Genomic DNA, 18,548 nt, shown 5'->3' with positions numbered 1-18,548 from the left:
TTGAGGCAACTCTGACTCCTTTTCTCACAGGCAGCTCCACACAGCCCCGACTCCTCCTCTCCTCTGTACGACTGGCTAAACCCCAGCCTGTCCCTTCCCCAGCCACCTGAGCCTGTCTGTCCCACACACAGCATCCTCTCACCTTGTCCATCCCTTGCACGGCCACGTGTCCCTTCCTCCTCGCAGCACAGCCAGCAGGCTCCAGCCCACACTGCAGCAGGCTCTGCACCTCCTGCTGGAGCTGTGCTTAGTGAAACTGGCAGCCAGCTGACCCACGCTTTTATAACAACCAGCCTCACTGGGCAGGCAAGGCTGTTTCCACTCCTTGCTAATCAGTACAGCTGTAACTCGTTGGCAACTAGTGCCTTCTGCACTATCCTTACAAACTATTCTCCTACAGAAATGGACCGGAATTCCGCGGGGATTTTCCGGGGATTCCGGGGGGATTTTCCGGGGATTCCGGGAGGATTTTGTCGGGAATTCCGGGGGGATTTTGTCGGGGATTCCGGGGGGAATTTCTGGGGGATTCCGGGGGGATTTTATCGGGGATTCCTGGGGGATATTCCCGGGGATTCCGGGGGGATTTTATCGGGGATTCTGGGCATATTTTCTCGCGGATTCCGGGGGGATTTTCTCAGGGATTCCGGGGAGATTTTATCGGGGATTCTGGGGGGATTTTTCCCGGGAAATGCGGGGGGCTTTTTCCCCGCGATTCCAGGGGGATTTTCCAGGGGATTCCAGGGGGATTTTATCGGGGATACCTGGGGGATTTTCCAGGGGATTCCTGGGGGATTTTCCCGGGGATTCCGGGGGGATTTTCACTGGGATTCCGGGGCGATTTTCTCAGGGAATTCCGGGGGATTTTCTCGGGAATTCCGGGGGGATTTTCCCGAGTATTCCGGGGGGATTTTCCCGAGTATTCCGGGGGGATTTTTTCGGGGAGTCCGGGGGGATTTTCCCGGGGATTCCGAGGGGATATTCCCGGGGAATTCCGGGGGGATTTTCTCCGGGATTCCGGGGGGATTTTCCAGGGGTTTCAGCGAGGAATTTCCCGGGGAATTCCCGGTGGATTTTCCAGGGGATTCCGGGTGGATTTTCTCGGGGATTCCGGGGGGATTTTCCCGAGTATTCCGGGGGGAATTTTTCGGGGAGTCCGGAGGGATTTTCCCGGGGTATCCGGGGTGATTTTACGAGGAATTCCGGGGGGATTTTCCCGAGTGTTCCGGGGGGATTTCCTCGGGGATTACGGGATGATTTTCTCGGGCAATTCCGGGGGATGTTCTCGGGTATTCCGGGGCCATTATCTCGGTGATTCCGGGGAGATTTTCTCGGGGATTCCGAGATTATTTTCCCGGGGAATTCATGGGGATTTTCCCGGGGATTCCGGGGGGATATTCGCGGGGATTCCGGGGGATTTTCTCGGAGATTCCGGGGGGATTTTCATGGGGATTCCGGGGTATTTTCTCCTGGATTCCGGGGAATTTTCCGTGGATTCCTGGGGGATTTTGCCGAGTATTTCGGGAGAATTTTCTCGGGGATTCCGGGGTGATTTTCCCGGGAAATTCCGGGGGATTTTCTCGGGGATTCCGGGGGATTTTTTCGGGGAGTCCGGAGGGATTTTCCCGGGGATTCCGGGGGGATTTTACGAGGAATTCCGGGGGGGTTTTCTCGGCGATACCGGGGGGATATTCTCGGGGATTCCGGGATGATTTTCCCGGGGAATTCCAGGGGATTATTCCGGCGATTCCGGGGGGATTTTCTCGGCGATTGCGGGGGGATTTTCTCGGGGATTCCGGGGGGATTATCCCGGGGAATTCTAGGGGATTTTCTCGGGGATTCCGGGGGGATTTTCCCGGGGAATTCCGGGGGGATTTTCTCGGGGAGTCCGGGGAGATTTGCCCGGGGATTCCGAGGGATTTTCAGGGGAATCCGGGGGGATTTTCTCGGGGATTCAGGGGGGTTTTTCTCGGGGATTCAGGGGGGATTTTCCAGGGGATTCCGGGGGGATTTTCTCGCGTATTCCCGGGGCATTTTCCTGGAGATTCCAGGGGGATTTTATCGGGGATTCCGGGGGGATTATCCAGGGGATTCCGGGGGGTTTTTCCAGGGGATTCCGGGCATATTTTCCCGAGTATTACGGGCGAATTTTCTCGGGGATTCCGGGGAGATTTTCTTGGGGATTCCGGGGGGGCTTTCACAGGGATTTCTGGGGGATTTTCGCGTGGATTCCGGGGGGATTTTCTCGCGGATTCCGGGGGCTATTTTCCCGGGGATTCCGGGGGAAATTTCTCGGGGAGTCCGGGGGGATTTTCTAGGGGAATTCCGGGGGATTTTCTCGGGGATTCTGGGGGGATTTTCCCGGCGATTCCGGGTTGATTTTCCCGGGGACTCCGGGGGATTTTCTCGGGGATTTCTGGAGGATTTTCCCGGGGATTCCGGGCGGATTTTCTCGTGGATTCCGGGAGGATTTTCTCTTGGATTCCGGGAGGATTTTCCCGGGGAATTCCGAGGGATTTTCAGGGGAATCCGGGGGGATTTTCTCGGGGATTCCGGGGGGATTTTCTCGGGGATTCCGGGGAGATTTTCTCACGTATTCCCGGGGCATTTTCCTGGAGATTCCAGGGGGGTTTTATCGGGGATTCCGGGGGGATTATCCAGGGGATTCCGGGGGGATATTGCAGAGTATTCCGGGGGGATTTTCTGGGGGATTCCGGGGGGATTTTCCCGGCGAATTCCGGGGGGATTTTCTCGGGGATTCCTAGGGGATTTTCCAGGGGATTCCGGGGTGATTATCCCGGGGATTTTCCTGGGGGATTTTCCCGGGGATTCCGGGGGATTTTCTCGGGGATTCCGGGTTGATTTTCCCGGGGAATTCCGAGGGATTTTCTCGGGGATTCCGGGGGAATCTTCCAGGGGATTCGGGGCGGATTTTCTCGGGGATTCCGGGGAGATTATCCCGGGGATTTCGGGGAGATTTTCTGGGGGATTCCTGGGGGATTTTCTCGGGGATAGCGGACGGATTATCACGGGGATTCCGGGATGAGTTTCTCGGGGAATTCAGGGGGATTTTCCAGGGGATTCCGGGGGGATTTTCCCGGGGAATTCCGGGGGATTTTCTCGGGGATTCCGGGGGGTTTTTCCCGGGGATTCCCGGGGATTTTCTCTCGGATTTTTTCCCCAATTTTTCAAGCATTTTTTCCCGCAATTTTCCTGGATTTTTCCCAAATTTTCCCCATTTCTCACTGATTATTTTCCCCATTTCTCAATGATTTTTGCCCCAATTTATCAAAGATTTTTTTCCCCATTTCTCACTGATGTTTTTCCCCATTTTCCCCCCATTTCTCACTGATTTTTATCCCCCATTTTTCAATGATTTTTCCCCATTTCTCTCTGATTTTTGCCCCATTTCACCATGATGTTTTCCCCATTTCTCACTGATTTTTCCGTTGATTTTTCATGGATTTTTCCACCCATTTTTCGTGGATTTTTTCCCCATTTTTCCCCATTTCTCACTGATTTTTTCCCCCATTTATCACTCCTTTTTCCCCATTTTTCCCCATTTCTCACTGATTTTTTCCGCCATTTTTCATTGATTTTTTCCGCCATTTTTCATGGATGTTTCCCCCAATTTTCATGGATATTTCCTGATTTCCCCCCCCCCCATTTCTCACTGATATTTGCCCCCATTTCTCTCTGAATTATTCCCCCCATTTTTCATGCATTTTCCCGCCCATTAATCACTGATTTTTTCCCCATTTCTCACCGACTTTTCCCCCCATTTCTCACTGATTTTTATCCCCCACTTCTGACTGATTTTTCCCAATTTTTCGTTGATCTTTTTCCCCATTCCTCACCGATTTTTCCCCCATTTCTCTCTGATTTTTCCATCATTTTTCATGGTTTTTCCCCCCCATTTCTCACTGATTTTACCCCCTTTCTCACTGATTTTATTAATGTTTGTATTTCTATTTCTATTTATATTTATATTTATTATTATTGTTTTGCATGTTTATGTTTATGTTTATGTTTATGTTTATATCTATGCAGGTTAACGTTTGTGCATGTTTATGTCTATGTTTATATTTATGCATATTTATTTTTATGCCGGCGAACGCGGGCAGGCGTTTTATGTAAACGCCTATCCGCCGGGGTCCTAGAGAGGCCGCCATCTTGAGCGTGTCGGGACTCTCAAAATGGCGCCTCGGGCGGCACCCCGGCTGACCTGCCAAAAATGGCGGCAGAAAGGGCGGGAAAAAATCAGGACCCCGGTGTGTAGGCATAAGATGCCTGATTACATCGCCGACGCCGATCCGCTCGCCGCCAATTTTCCCGGACGTTTCAGAGCGTGCCGACGACGGCCGCGCGGTCCGCGGTGCCGCGGGCGTGAGGGCGCCGGCGGGCGCGGACGGGCGTTTTATGTAAACGCCTATCCGCCGGGGTCCTAGAGAGGCCGCCATCTTGAGTGTGTCGGGACTCTCAAAATGGCGGCTCGGGCGGCACCCCGGCTGACCTGCCAAAAATGGCGGCAGAAAGGGCGGGAAAAAATCAGGACCCCGGTGTGTAGGCATAAGATGCCTGATTACATCGCCGACGCCGATCCGCTCGCCGACAATTTTCCCGGGCGTGTCAGAGCGTGCCGACGACGGCCGCGCGGTCCGCGGTGCCGCGGGCGTGAGGGCGCCGGCGGGCGCGGACAGGCGTTTTATGTAAACGCCTATCCGCCGGGGTCCTAGAGAGGCCGCCATCTTGAGTGTGTCGGGACTCTCAAAATGGCGGCTCGGGCGGCACCCCGGCTGACCTGCCAAAAATGGCGGCAGAAAGGGCGGGAAAAAATCAGGACCCCGGTGTGTAGGCATAAGATGCCTGATTACATCGCCGACGCCGATCCGCTCGCCGACAATTTTCCCGGGCGTGTCAGAGCGTGCCGACAACGGCCGCGCGGTCCGCGGTGCCGCGGGCGTGAGGGCGCCGGCGGGCGCGGACGGGCGTTTTATGTAAACGCCTATCCGCCGGGGTCCTAGAGAGGCCGCCATCTTGAGTGTGTCGGGACTCTCAAAATGGCGGCTCGGGAGGCACTCCGGCTGACCTGCCAAAAATGGCGGCAGAAAGGGCGGGAAAAAATCAGGACCCCGGTGTGTAGGCATAAGATGCCTGATTACATCGCCGACGCCGATCCGCTCGCCGACAATTTTCCCGGGCGTGTCAGAGCGTGCCGACAACGGCCGCGCGGTCCGCGGTGCCGCGGGCGTGAGGGCGCCGGCGGGCGCGGACAGGCGTTTTATGTAAACGCCTATCCGCCGGGGTCCTAGAGAGGCCGCCATCTTGAGTGTGTCGGGACTCTCAAAATGGCGGCTCGGGCGGCACCCCGGCTGACCTGCCAAAAATGGCGGCAGAAAGGGCGGGAAAAAATCAGGACCCCGGTGTGTAGGCATAAGATGCCTGATTACATCGCCGACGCCGATCCGCTCGCCGACAATTTTCCCGGACGTGTCAGAGCGTGCCGACAACGGCCGCGCGGTCCGCGGTGCCGCGGGCGTGAGGGCGCCGGCGGGCGCGGACAGGCGTTTTATGTAAACGCCTATCCGCCGGGGTCCTAGAGAGGCCGCCATCTTGAGCGCTGCCACAGGGCTGGGTCCCGGCCCGCGGGCCCTTCCGCCATCCTGAGAGGGGCACGGTGCAGTACCCGCCTGTGTCCACACGGCGGCAGCACTGCCGCCCAACTCAGCCCGGCACTGCCGCCCTGTCAGGGACAGACAGAGAAGGGAGAGAGTTCCAAGCACCAGAGTCCCCACCCGTCATAAAATCCTCTCAATGAACGCCCCAAAAAAACCCCGACCCAAACTAAAAATGCCCTGCCTCTGACCAAATGAAAAAAAAACCTTTTATATATATATAAATCATCTATTTTTTAATATTTAATTTCTAGTCATAATCTAGACATATTTCATATATTCAATTTAATTGCTATTCTATTTATCATATATACAATATTATTTTATTATTCATTATATACATAGATTTATATTACTAATGTTATTTCTATTTTATCTATATCCATCTATATTTGGAGGTTCATAGTTTTTAATATTATTTCTTTAAAAGCTCTGCCTCTAACCAAATAGAAACAAAAAACTCGATTATTTTAAATTATATTTGAATATATTTTTCTATTTAGTTTTCATATTTATATCTGTAGATTTATATGTCTATATTGTGGATTCTATATTTATATACTATTTAATGTAGTTTTTACTAGTATATTAATATACTAGATGCTATTTACATTCTATTATAACATACTATTTAATAGAACATATTAAAATCGATAAATTATTTCTATTACATACTACATACATGTATTTTATATTTATATTTATTTCTATATATTTATACTTACATATATATATGCATATATAGTTATAATAATTTTATGTCAGTATCTATTTTTGCATATTTGTATATTTTTGCCTATATTATTTTCAAAAAACCCTCCTCTAACCAAATAAAAACCAATAAAACATTCCTTTTAAAGTCTGAATATTTATATATTTCTATTTTCATAACATAATATAATGTAATGTAATATATTTATATATTGGTTTCTTATATTTGCTTCTATATTTTTATTCTTTATCTTTTCTATTTACAGTATCTATTAAAAAACCCTACCTCTATCCAAACACAAGCCAATAAAACATTCCTTTTAGACTATATTTAGCTATTTTTTAAGGTTCTGTTTTTCATGCATTCTACACCCACCCCTCCCTCTCAATGTTCTGGCACCCACCATGACCCCCCGCCATGCCCGACTCACCTGCTCCTCCAGCGCAGCCCGGCTCCCTCTCCCAGGGACCTTGGGGTGCCCCAAACCACGTCGGAGCCCCCCTCAGCCTTTTTTCCTCACCCCAAAGAAGGCACAGAACGACTCCTTTAATGAAGTTGTTTTAACAATTGTAAGGCTAGAGCTTTTGGTATCCACTGCTTGCCATCCCTTGTAAACCAATTTTTTTCTTCTTTCTTCTGCAGCTTAATAAACCTCTTTTTTTCCCCATAGTTTTCCAAATGCATGTATTACCGCATATGCATATTTAGAATCAGTAAATATATTTAATGTCTTGTCCTGCTATAATTCACAGGCTCTCACAAGCGTGTGCAGCTCTGCTGTCTGAGCTGACCAGGTGGCTGGTAACCTCCCCCCTTCCTTTAATTGCTTTCCATTCACGATAGAGTATCCTGTAAATCATGAAGAATGGGGGGAAAAATCAGTGAGAAATGGGGAAAAGTGGGGAAAAAATCCGTTAGAAATGGGTGGGGAAATTCCATGAAAAATGGCGAAAGAAATCAGTGAGAAATGGGGAAAAATGGGTAAAAAATCAGTGCGAAATGGGGGGGGGGGGGGGGGGGGAGGAAATCAATGAGAAATCGGGGAAAAACATAAGTAAGAAACGGGGGGGGAAAGTCCATGAAAAATGGGGAAAAATCAGTGGGAAATGGGGATAAATCTGGAAAAAATCCATGAAAAATGGGGGAAAATATCAGTGAGAAATGGGGGAAAATGGGGAAAAAGTCAGTGAGAAATGGGGAAAAATCAGTGAAAAAACGGGGGGAAAACTCCATGAAGAATGGGGAAAAAAATCAGTGAGAAATGGGGAAAAAAATCCCTGAAAAATGGGGGAAAATATCAGTGAGAAATGGGAAAAAATGGGGAAAAAAATCATTGATAAATCGGGGGAAAAATCAGTGTGAAAGGGGGGGAAAAATCGGGATCGGGGACGTGGACCGGGACTGGGATCGGGGACCGGGACGGGGAAATGGGACAGGGACCGGGATCGCGGACGGGGACCTGGGACAGGGACCGGAACCGGGATCGGGGACGGGGACTGGAGACAGGGACCGGGACCGGGACCGGGATTGGGGACTGGGACCAGGACCGTGATCGGGTTCCGGGACGGGGAACTGGGACTGGGACCAGGATCGGGGACCGGAACCGGGGACTGGGACCGGGACCAGGACTGGGGACGGGGACTGGGGACAGTGACCGGGACTGCAATCGGCACCGCCCCCCGAACCGCTCCCGGAACCGCTCCCCGGGCTACCCCGGCACGGCGACCGGGAACGCCCCCGGCACCGCCCCGGCACCGCCCCCGGTGCCGCCCCCGGCACCGCCCCGGCACCGCCCCGGGTAGCGCCCCCGGCACCGCCCCCGGGGCGGGCCGCCGAACGCACGCGATGACGCGCGGGGGGCGGGACGGCGCGGGGCGGTGACGCGCTTCATGCCAGGAGCAGGGCCGGGTGCGACGAAGACGGGAGCGGGACGACCCGATACCGCGCGGGGCCGCGGGCCCGGCGGAGCCCGGCCCGCTGGGTAGGGGCCGCCAATGGCACCGGGGCTTCTGCTTCGGCTTCTGTCCGTGTCGGCGGGGAGGCCCCAGCCAGCGGTGCCCCTCTCCCTCGGCGACACGGGCGTGGAACTCGGCATCGGGCGCTGCATCGCCGCGGACAGCAGGGGGCGCACGGGTACCGATACTGCCATGGGGCCCGGCGCTGCTCTCCTGCTCCGCCGCCAGGCGGCGCTGCGCTGCCGTCCTGCCGCGCCTCCGGGCACGCTCGGTTTCCTCGGGACCCCGGGCCCCGCCTGTCCCGCCGCTGCGGAGGCGGGGGATGCTTTATGGGACTGCCCGAGCTGGCGGTGCCGGGTCTGGGGCGTTGGGGCGCGCCTTGGGGGGCTGCGGGTGCGCTCGTTTCCTCTTCTGCATGGCCTTCTGTGTGAGCATCTCTCGTTGCGACTGCTCTTGGAGAGTCAAACCCCTCCTCCTAAGTGGTCTCAGGAGCCTGGCAGGGTGAGTTTTGTTTCACAGGGGAAAGGGCCACTGGTCGTGTCCAGAGACCTGTGCACCCAGCCAGGTTTCTGCCTGATAAAATTCCAAATGGATGAGGATTTCTCCCAGCCCCAAGCTGCCCCCACCTGTAACCCTGGCTGCCTTTGGGGTGCCCAAAGCCTCCTCTGTGCAGATCTCAGGAACCTGGGAGGGGTGAACAATGTTGCACAGGGAAAAACCCCACAGATTTTATCTCCGGGCCTGGGGCCAGGAGCAGGCATTTGCGTGCTATAATTCCAGAAGGAGCACGGTGTCTCCCAGACCCAAGCCGCATCCAGCTGTGACCCAGCTGCTCTTGGAGTGCCAAAAGCCTCCTCGTAGCTGATCTCGGGAACCCTGGAAGGGTGAGTTTGGTTTCACAGGGAAAAGGCCTCCGTTTGTGTCCAGAGATCAAATAAGGGACTCTGCTTTTCCTCTAGTTCTCCTTCCTGTTTTCACCTGGGCTAGAAGGATGGGCATGGCCTGTATTTCTCATATCAAAGTGATGTTACTAAATTTGTCCAGAAGTTCTGATTGTTATTTTTATTAGTAGTAGTAATTTTCTGATAGAAAACACTCTCATTTTGCCTTTCCCACGTTGTTTCCAGGTGCTGCCCAGGATGGACATCTGTGGTCTCAGACCGTGATTCCCGAGGAGCAAGGAAAGCCTTTTCCTCACCTGCACAGTTCAGGTGGATGGGACAGAATTGGTGTGGCCTGACAAGGCAGGAAAAGCTGTCTGTGTTCTGGAGTGCCTTGAAAGCTTTCTCCGTCAGGTTTGGAAGGGGTTTCTCTTTGGGATTTCTTGTGATGCAGCACCACGGGTATCCCTTTGTGCCAAGTCCAGTGCTAAAGGATTGAAGAACTGACAAGTGGGGTCTGGGATGAAAATGCCGCTAATAAAATTAAGCAAAGAATACAATAAGAGAAATGAGCATCCTTTTAATGTCTGAAATAGTTAGGAATAAAAATGCTGGAAAAGGGCACTCTGAATTGGTGTCACTTGTCATGGATAAAACCCCAGAGTGAGGAATCAGAGCAGAAGTTGAGAGCTGGAATCCTTCTGCAGTCGACTTAATTTTCTTTTCCTCCTCTCTTTCAGGACAGGAAGAATCACGACTCTCCTGGCATCTTTGCCAAGAGCTGTGGTGTTTGATCAGCCAAAGCCCAGAGGCTTCAGCACCAGAGGTCTGAGCCTGGAGGGCTCCTGGTGCTGCCCGTGCTGTGGGCTATGTCAGAGGATGCAGGGTTCCTCTTTGCCTCCCTGCTGGGATTAACTGCCATGGGAATGTGGGATCTGGGTGAAACTCCAGCTCTCCTGGTGTTCAGGGGAGCAAGGTCTGAGGGACTCCTCTCTGGGGATGTGCGGTGAAGGACTGAATAGTGTGGAAGGAGAGTATTTATAAACTGTATCACTGTTTCTCCCAAAATTGGGGTGGAGCAGTGATGGGGGTGGTTGGGTTTGGTCTGGGCCTGTTATTCTTTGTGCAATTTTTAAATTCTCTTGTATGATTTACTGTCCGGTATCTTTCTAACAAAAGCTGACATAAATTTAGATTAAGGATTAGAACTTGGGTCCATTCATTGCAAACATTTGACAAGGCTGGAGGACTGGGGGTGGTGACTGCTCTCAGGAAAGGTTACTTATTAATACTGTGTCAGATTTCCCGCAGTGACTGTCAGGCCTGCATGGCTGTGAGTTCGTGCTCTTCTCACTGGGGAAATAAGTTCAGCAAAATTAGAAATGTTAGAAAAATCCAGCCAAAAATTCCACCTCTGTACCCTCTAAGTTTTCCCAGTTTTTCCCAGCTAGGAGCTGCACAGAAGTCAGGCAGGGGAAGTGACAACAGGGAACAGCTGAAAAATTCAAAGGCACAAAGAGGAAAGGGGAAAGGTTTCAGAAAACAATTCTATGGTCTAAGAATAATTTCTGATTCCCTACTGAGAAGAACACGAACTCACAGCCATTCAGGCCTGACAGTCCCCTGCAGTGAGAGCTCAGCACACATCCACAGAGGCAAGTCCAGCATCTTAAATGAAAAAATAAAAATAAAAACCAGAAGAAAAAGGTGATTTCTTCTGCTTCAGAGTTATTTCAAGTTCTTAAAGCCCAAGCAACATTTGCTCTTGATTTTGGTTGGGTGAATCATGAGCAGTGGGCACGGGTCATGCCATTCATTGAGCAGAAAACCCGGGGTCATTTAGAGGGGACACAAGAACTGTTTGTGTAGCGACCTCGGGCTGCAGAGGGGCAGGAGAAAGGCCAAGGGAGCTCCCTGGGGCCACCAGGGCCTGTGGGGAACAGAATGGACGCTTGGATGACCAGTGGAGGTGAGGAGTGGATCTGAGTTCATCTACAGGGAAATAAGGAGGGGATACTCTGGAGTGAAAAGCTGAGGTGATGAGTTCACCCACCTGGGCACGAGTTGTGTTTGCACAAAGTGGGAACAGAGGTGAAGGTCAATCCAAAGTCGATCCTGCTTGACCTCTGAATTCCAGGATAAGTTTTACAAGCTGCCAAATGAGGGAGTAAAAATACACAAAAATGAAACCGAGAGCATTCATGAGGTTCCTGGGAGTCCATTACACTGTTGTCATAGAATTCTTAATGAGTTTTGAGCTTTTAATGACAACAATTCAGTACTTTCTTTGGATTATTCACTGTGTAGGATTTGGGGTTTATCTGGATTTTAAAGGCGTCGTGGTGGCCCTGACACTGCTCAGGAGCTGGTAGGAAAAGCAGGGTCAGAGCTCCTGGCAGGCACAGGGTGTTTTTCCCAGAGTGGACTGTGGAGGAATTGTTTGGGCCTTGGATTGTCCCTCTGGGTGATGCCAGTTGCTGTGATTTGTGTAATTCCATACATTTAACTCCCAATACTTCCCAGCCCAGGAGCTTGAGCTGACAGGGCAGCACACAGATTGTTCTCTGTGCTGTGCCCCGATTTGGGGTTGGCTGTCAGCTTTGCTAGCTCCCGTGAATTATGCCCATAGCCCCGAATTCCCTGCTCAATTCCCACTGCCATAACCTCACAGCGCCTCATGGAGTGGGGATATACTGTGGCAGGAAGCTCAGCAGCATCGGCACAGGGACAGGTGTATATTCCAAAGAATTTGCTGTTTCAAACCCTCATCCCCCAGCCCCGCCGATGTCCCTGGGGGGCACTTGACAGAGTTACCTGGATTTCAGCTGATTTCACCCCCCCGAGCTCGGGCTCCAGGTGATCTTTTCAAGCAGGAGAAGGCAGGGGCCGGAGGCGCTCGTGGCCCGTGCCGAGGCAGTCCCTGGGGCCACGAGAGGACATCTCTCCCTGCAGAATTTCAGTTCTTTCCAGAGCCTCAGCAGTGACAGAGGACAAAGAGGAAGATGAGGAGGAGGAAGAAGGGGGAGAGGGTTTGAGAGGAGGGGAAGCCCAAATCCGTGCTGTGTGCGGAGCTCCGACAGCACGCTGCAGCCCGCAGCTCAGTGTGAGCACGGGGCAGAGGAGGCGATTTCTGGGCATTCAATCACCCTGAGGCGGGCCCGGCACCGCCCCTGCAGCACCGTCCCCAACACAGCTCGGTACCGCTCCGGGATCACCCGGCCCCGCCCCCGGTGCCGCCCGGGACCACTGGGGACCGCCCCTAAAGCACCGCCCCGGCCCCGCCCGGTCCCGTCCCCGGGACCTCCGTGCCCCGCCTCGCCAAGCCCCGGCTCCGCCCCGAGCCTGCCCGGGCTGCGCCGGGACCATCGCTGGCGGCCCCGCCCCTCTTCCCCGGGCCGAAGCGGGCTGAAGGAGATGTCCGCACGATTGGAAACGCCGCCGAAAATCGCACCCGTGGGATCGGTGTCGGCGTCGTGCGCAGGCATCCCACTAGAGCGAGCGGGCTCCTTGCTGTGCCACCCTCCTTTTGCAGCCAGAGTTAGAAGGTCGGGGAGCGACACCCGAGCCGCCATCTTGGGAGAGGCAGGCGCGCAGTACCGCGCTCTGCCCACAGGGTGGCGCTTGGGAGACAGGCAAGGGATGGAATCAAGGAGTGTCCCAATCCTTGAGGAAATCCCCCTGAATGAACGCCCCAAAAAACCCCGACCAGAACTGACAAACCTCCTGCCTCTGTATGAGTGCAAAGGGTGTGCAAGGAGTGTGCAAATAGTGTGCATTAGCAATCGATCGGCAGGCATTGGAAATCGATCGCCGATCTAATCGATCGGCAGGCGCGATCAATCGATCGCCGATCTAATCGATCGGCAGGCATTAGCAATCGATCGCCGATCTAATCGATCGGCAGGCGCGATCAATCGATCGCCGATCTAATCGATCGGCAGGCATTAGCAATCGATCGCCGATCTAATCGATCGGCAGGCGCGATCAATCGATCGCCGAGCTAATCGATCGGCAGGCATTGGAAATCGATCGCCGAGCTAATCGATCGGCAGGCATTGGAAATCGATCGCCGATCTAATCGATCGGCAGGCGCGAGCAATCGATCGCCGATCTAATCGATCGGCAGGCATTAGCAATCGATCGCCGATCTAATCGATCGGCAGGCGCGATCAATCGATCGCCGATCTAATCGATCGGCAGGCATTAGCAATCGATCGCCGATCTAATCGATCGGCAGGCATTAGCAATCGATCGCCGATCTAATCGATCGGCAGGCACGATCAATCGATCGCCGATCTAATCGATCGGCAGGCGCGATCAATCGATCGCCGATCTAATCGATCGGCAGGCATTAGCAATCGATCGCCGATCTAATCGATCGGCAGGCGCGATCAATCGATCGCCGATCTAATCGATCGGCAGGCATTAGCAATCGATCGCCGATCTAATCGATCGGCAGGCGCGATCAATCGATCGCCGATCTAATCGATCGGCAGGCATTAGCAATCGATCGCCGATATAATCGATCGGCAGGCACGATCAATCGATCGCTGATCTAATCCATAGGCACGCATTAGCTATCGATCGCCGATCTGATTTTTCCCGCCATTTCTCAATGATTTTTTCCCCCATTTCTCACTGATTTTTCCCCAATTTTTCATGCATTTTTTCCCGCAATTTTCGTGGATTTTTTCCCATATTTTCCCCATTTCTCACTGATTTTTTTCCCCCATTTCTCAATGATTTGTTTCCCCAATTTATCAAAGATTTTTTTTCCCCATTTCACCATGATGTTTCCCCCATTTCTCACTGATTTTTTCCCCCATTTCTCACTGATTTTTTCCCCCCATTTTTCCATGGATATTTCCCGATTTTCCCCCCCATTGCTCACTGATTTTTGCCCCCATTTCTCTCTGAATTTTCCCCCCATTTTCCATGCATTTTTCCCCCCATTAATCACTGATTTTTTTCCCCATTTATCACTGATATTTGCCCCCATTTCTCTCTGAATTTTTCCTTCCATTTTTCATGCATTTTTCCGCCCATTAATCACTGATTTTCTCCCCATTTATCACTGATTATTGCCCCCATTTTTCACTTATTTTTTCCCCAAAGCATCGGCCACCACAGCACGAGCGACAACAGCTCGCTCTGTTCCCGCCATTGCCCATGGATTGTTTCCCTGTTTTCCATGGATTTTTTCCCCATTTCTCACTGATCCCCCCCCCCCCCCCCCCCATTTCTCACTGAATATTCCCCCATTTTTCATCGACTTTTCCCCCATTTCTCACTGATTTTTTCCCATTTTCTCAATTATTTTTTCCCCCACTTTTCCCCCGTTTCTCACTGATTTATTCCCCCATTTTTCATGGATTTTTTTTCCCCCATTTCTCACTGATTTTTTCCCCGTTTTTCAAAGATTCCCTCCCCGTTTTTCACTGATTTTTCTCCATTTCTCACTGATTTTCCCACCATTTTTCATGTGGTTTTTTTCCATTTCTCACTGATGTTTTACCCCATTCTTATTACCATTCTCATAGCTCTATTTTATATTTATACATATTCTTATATTTGCATTAGTTCTGTTATACACTAGATTTTTCATAGATATTTGCTACTTAGATTTCATTATATTTTACATGTATACCAATCTATTTCTATTCTTTATATTTTATTTTTATATTAGCTATAAAAACCGTGCCTCTACCCAAATAAAAAGCATTTAAACATTCCTTTTAGACTATATTTAGCTATTTTTTTATGGTTCTGTTTTTCATGCATTCTACACCCACCCCTCCCTGTCAATGTTCTGGCACCCAGCATGACCCCCCCCCCCCCCCCCCCCCCCCCTCATGCCCGACTCACCTGCTCCTCCAGCGCAGCCCGGCTCCCTTTCCCAGGGACCTTGGGGTGCCCCAAACCACGTCGGAGCCCCCAGTCTCCACACCCTCCCCCCTCCGTAGGGAACGGGAATGGGATGGGGAGCACACAGGACAAGAAAGGAACACAAAAGACACACTGGACAGAGAGAAGAAAAGGGCTGGAAGCTGGATATGAGGATGAAAGGAGCAGCAACAAACCTCAGGACTCTTGACTAGAGAGTGTGGCTGCTGAACGTCTCAAAAAAAAAACCCCCAGCTCAACACAACATGCTGTGCTCACGGCTCGGCCTGGGACTCATCAGTGAACATCTCTCTCTTGCCAGGGCCATAAAGCCCCCGAGAAAACACGAGGTGAGGTTGATGTGCTCCGGCTTTGCTCCTGCTCAGCCCTAACCCCAGCCCCTGCTGCCAGTGAGCACCCTGATCTCTGAAACCTCTTCTCAGCTTGTTTGTACGCTTCCAAATTCCTTCCTCTTTCTTCAAGCTTCATCTGTTTCCTGGCATTGGGAGAATGACAAGTGTTTAGCACAGCGCAATGAATACAACAGTCTCATTTTCAGAAGACACAACTGAACGAGAACCGACAGCAGCACTGCTCTCGAGACAATCTGGGCACACGTTTCCCTTCCAGCAATCTGAGTGTTCTTTTGTGTCACGCCTGAAATCCTGAAAATGGTTTTTTGAGAAAAATTATCCATAACTAGAAAACAATCAAACCAAATAAATAGAACCCCTAGGATATAATAACAGCCCATATACTACAACACTCAATTCTAATATTAATAAGAAAACAGAAATTAGCTACACAGCATTACCTCAAACAAACACTACATACTGGCAAGAATCAAAACCACCACAAAATAATTCAAAAACTACCCTATGCTTATGCTACAGGCTAGAACGCCATCGGCAAACCTTATCAAGGTATCCTTTAAAAACAACGCCCCACCAAAACAAAAACAACACAAACGCCATTCAAGAACTCCCTTATCAACACCTGAATGAAAAAACATGGCATTAGATAAATAGACCATAGCCCTTAGCATACACCATCTACAAACAAAATAAAGCTATACCATACATCCTCGAAAACCACCTTCAAAGCACGACATTAGAAAAACAAAACTTCCCAGAATTAAAAGCTGTATCTAACAAAAGCCGTCTGATAAAATTAACAACCAAGCCCCCACCATCAGAGCTGCCCCTACTAAACTCCCCATCGTACATATGAAAAATCAGTTTTAAAACCTACTTCAATTCATTCTGCCTCAAATACAAAGCCATCCAGAAAGTTACCTTCACTCAAAAACAAAAGCGCACGTAGTAAATAACATTAAAAAATAAATCAGCACACTACACACCACAAGCATAAAATATTGAATTAAAACCAAAAATACCCCTATTCATTAAAGAGCCCAGCCGCAAGCTATATTTAACTATAACTTCGTGCAAACGTACACATATCATTAAAATAGATTTCTTTCAGAATACAACTGATGATCTAAAATAGTAAAATGTCCGAGAACGATATTATAATAGGATATCCTCGATCATCCTCCCGCAAATTCTCTCCACTGTATTGTCCGACACACACCGGAAAAAAAATCCAGTTTTTACTTTTTTTCAGCTAACTTCTCATTTATTAGCTGAGAGGAATGTTGAATTTGTCTTTACAAATGAGCTGTGGATCAGCCTGTAGATAAGGCTAGCACTGAGAGATAAAAGAAACAATGGGATGGATTCCACTGATTGATGAATGGAAAGAGATAGTTGCCTTTACAAACAAACTGCAGGGCTGCTGATAAATGAAATTGGATATCGAAAGATGAAAGAAGCAACGGGGGGAAACTATGAATTCTATAAGAATTAAAAATTAAAAGGGAGGGTTATACATTAGAGGGGAATTTCAGGTATCAGGCGTTCCGGGAAGTCTGTGCCTCTCAAGTACCTCAGCCAATGGGAAAAGAGAGAGGGAAATGCGGCCGGGAAAATAGGATAAAAAGGAGGCTGCGTCCTCCAAAAATTTGAGAGATCCCAGGGGAATGTCCCATGGCCTCTCCCTTTATTCGAATAAAGCAAAAAGGACTCCTCCGTTTCCTTTTTGGACATAAACCGCTGGTGTTTGTGGATTAATTTTCCTGACATTTAGCAACATATTGTTTAAAAAAAAAAAAAAAAAAAAAAAATAAGTGATCCAGAAGAGGGCAACATTGACAGCCATTCCAAGACAGGATGAACAAATGCTTTCACATTGACAGAGGATGCTGCGATGTTCTGAGAACAGAAGATAGAATAAAATAAAGGAAGGTGATGTTACAAGACAGAAAAGGGTAAAATAAAAGGAGTACCTGAGACTGGGGGGCGGGGGGGAAGAAAATGGGGAAATATTAATTGCTACACACTAGGTACAAATGCTTTTTACAAGTAATTTATGAGAAGCAAGCTAAAAGCGTCTTACTGCTGCTAGTGATATCATGCTCCAAGCTCTGCTAATAATTCCTATTTCTAGCAATAGTTAAATTGAACTCACTACATTCCAACTATTTTTCTGCTTGTTTAGATGGCAGATCCGTTTGGAACACACCTTAGTATAGCAAATTCTATGCCCAGGTAGGGACCTCTCAGTTCTTCCATAAAACATTTCTTCTGCATTATGGCAAGCCTTTGTTTTAGCTTGACAGCTTTCTTGAAACTTAAATTTACGCATGTATCCAAAGACATTTGCAATTCCAGAAATCGGTAGGCACATAATATGGAAAGTAAATAACATTCTCGAGAGGGAGTTGCTTTGTTACTGAGGGGATGAAAAGCAAGGCTAGAGCTAGTAGAACTACCCAAGAAATTGGACTTAACGCAGCTTTTACAAGGCTCAAAGTAGCCATACCGAGATGTTTGAGCTAAAAGCCCCAGTTACCAGACTTACAGGCCTAATAGTTATCACCACACCACATTCCCTGGTTGCAGTATTTTTAACAGCAGTGCAGAACGCTACTGAAAATTATTTTTAGGTTGAATTGTTCTCTCCCTCACTGCCTGTGTAGCTGTTAGAGGCTTCCAGGAGGCTGGGAAGCAGACTGCTGTTTCACTTCCAGACAGGTCACTTCCGTGGTCTGCTGGAGGGCACTTTGAAGCCCGTGTCCTTTTCTTGCTCTATTGTATCTGACAACTTTCCTCCCCCACGTCTGTTTTTTAGCGGGCAGCATTTTTGGAGGGCCAGTCAAAGACCTCAGGCTCCGAGAGAATTCGTCTGCTTTGCTCTGTTTATGTGTGCAACAGATGGGAGCAGCAACTAAGTCAAGTAGTAACTTCTGAGCTGCCCAGTTATCAGTAAACCAAAATATTCTTTTGTGACTCTCGCCAGACGAACATATCATCCTATCCGAGTCACACACTGCCCCTCTGGCATTTTCCAGTCAGACAAAGAATTCCTGGCCCCTTCCTTGCAA

At 50.0% G+C, this 18,548-nt stretch overlaps 2 long non-coding RNA genes across 2 annotated transcripts; one reads left to right on the top strand and one right to left on the bottom strand.

The window, feature by feature from the left end:
* Window positions 1-9,386: 9,386 nt before the first annotated feature.
* Window positions 9,387-12,466, bottom strand: LOC148217777 (uncharacterized). The gene is made up of 3 exons (XR_015800758.1): window positions 12,035-12,466; window positions 11,274-11,372; window positions 9,387-9,754 (listed from the first exon to the last, which is right to left on the bottom strand). It is a non-coding gene; the product is annotated as an uncharacterized LOC148217777 (long non-coding RNA).
* LOC148217778 (uncharacterized) lies at window positions 9,494-10,931 on the top strand. Its single transcript, XR_015800757.1, has 2 exons — window positions 9,494-9,634; window positions 9,961-10,931. It is a non-coding gene; the product is annotated as an uncharacterized LOC148217778 (long non-coding RNA).
* Window positions 12,467-18,548: the final 6,082 nt, after the last annotated feature.

The sequence above is a fragment of the Sturnus vulgaris genome, unplaced genomic scaffold (genome assembly GCF_052056855.1).
Source record: "Sturnus vulgaris isolate bStuVul1 unplaced genomic scaffold, bStuVul1.hap1 Scaffold_298, whole genome shotgun sequence".
In the NCBI taxonomy this organism is placed as follows: domain Eukaryota; kingdom Metazoa; phylum Chordata; class Aves; order Passeriformes; family Sturnidae; genus Sturnus; species Sturnus vulgaris.
The sequence above is the reverse complement of the archived record's forward strand: the minus strand, read 5'-3'. Positions and strand labels throughout refer to the sequence as shown.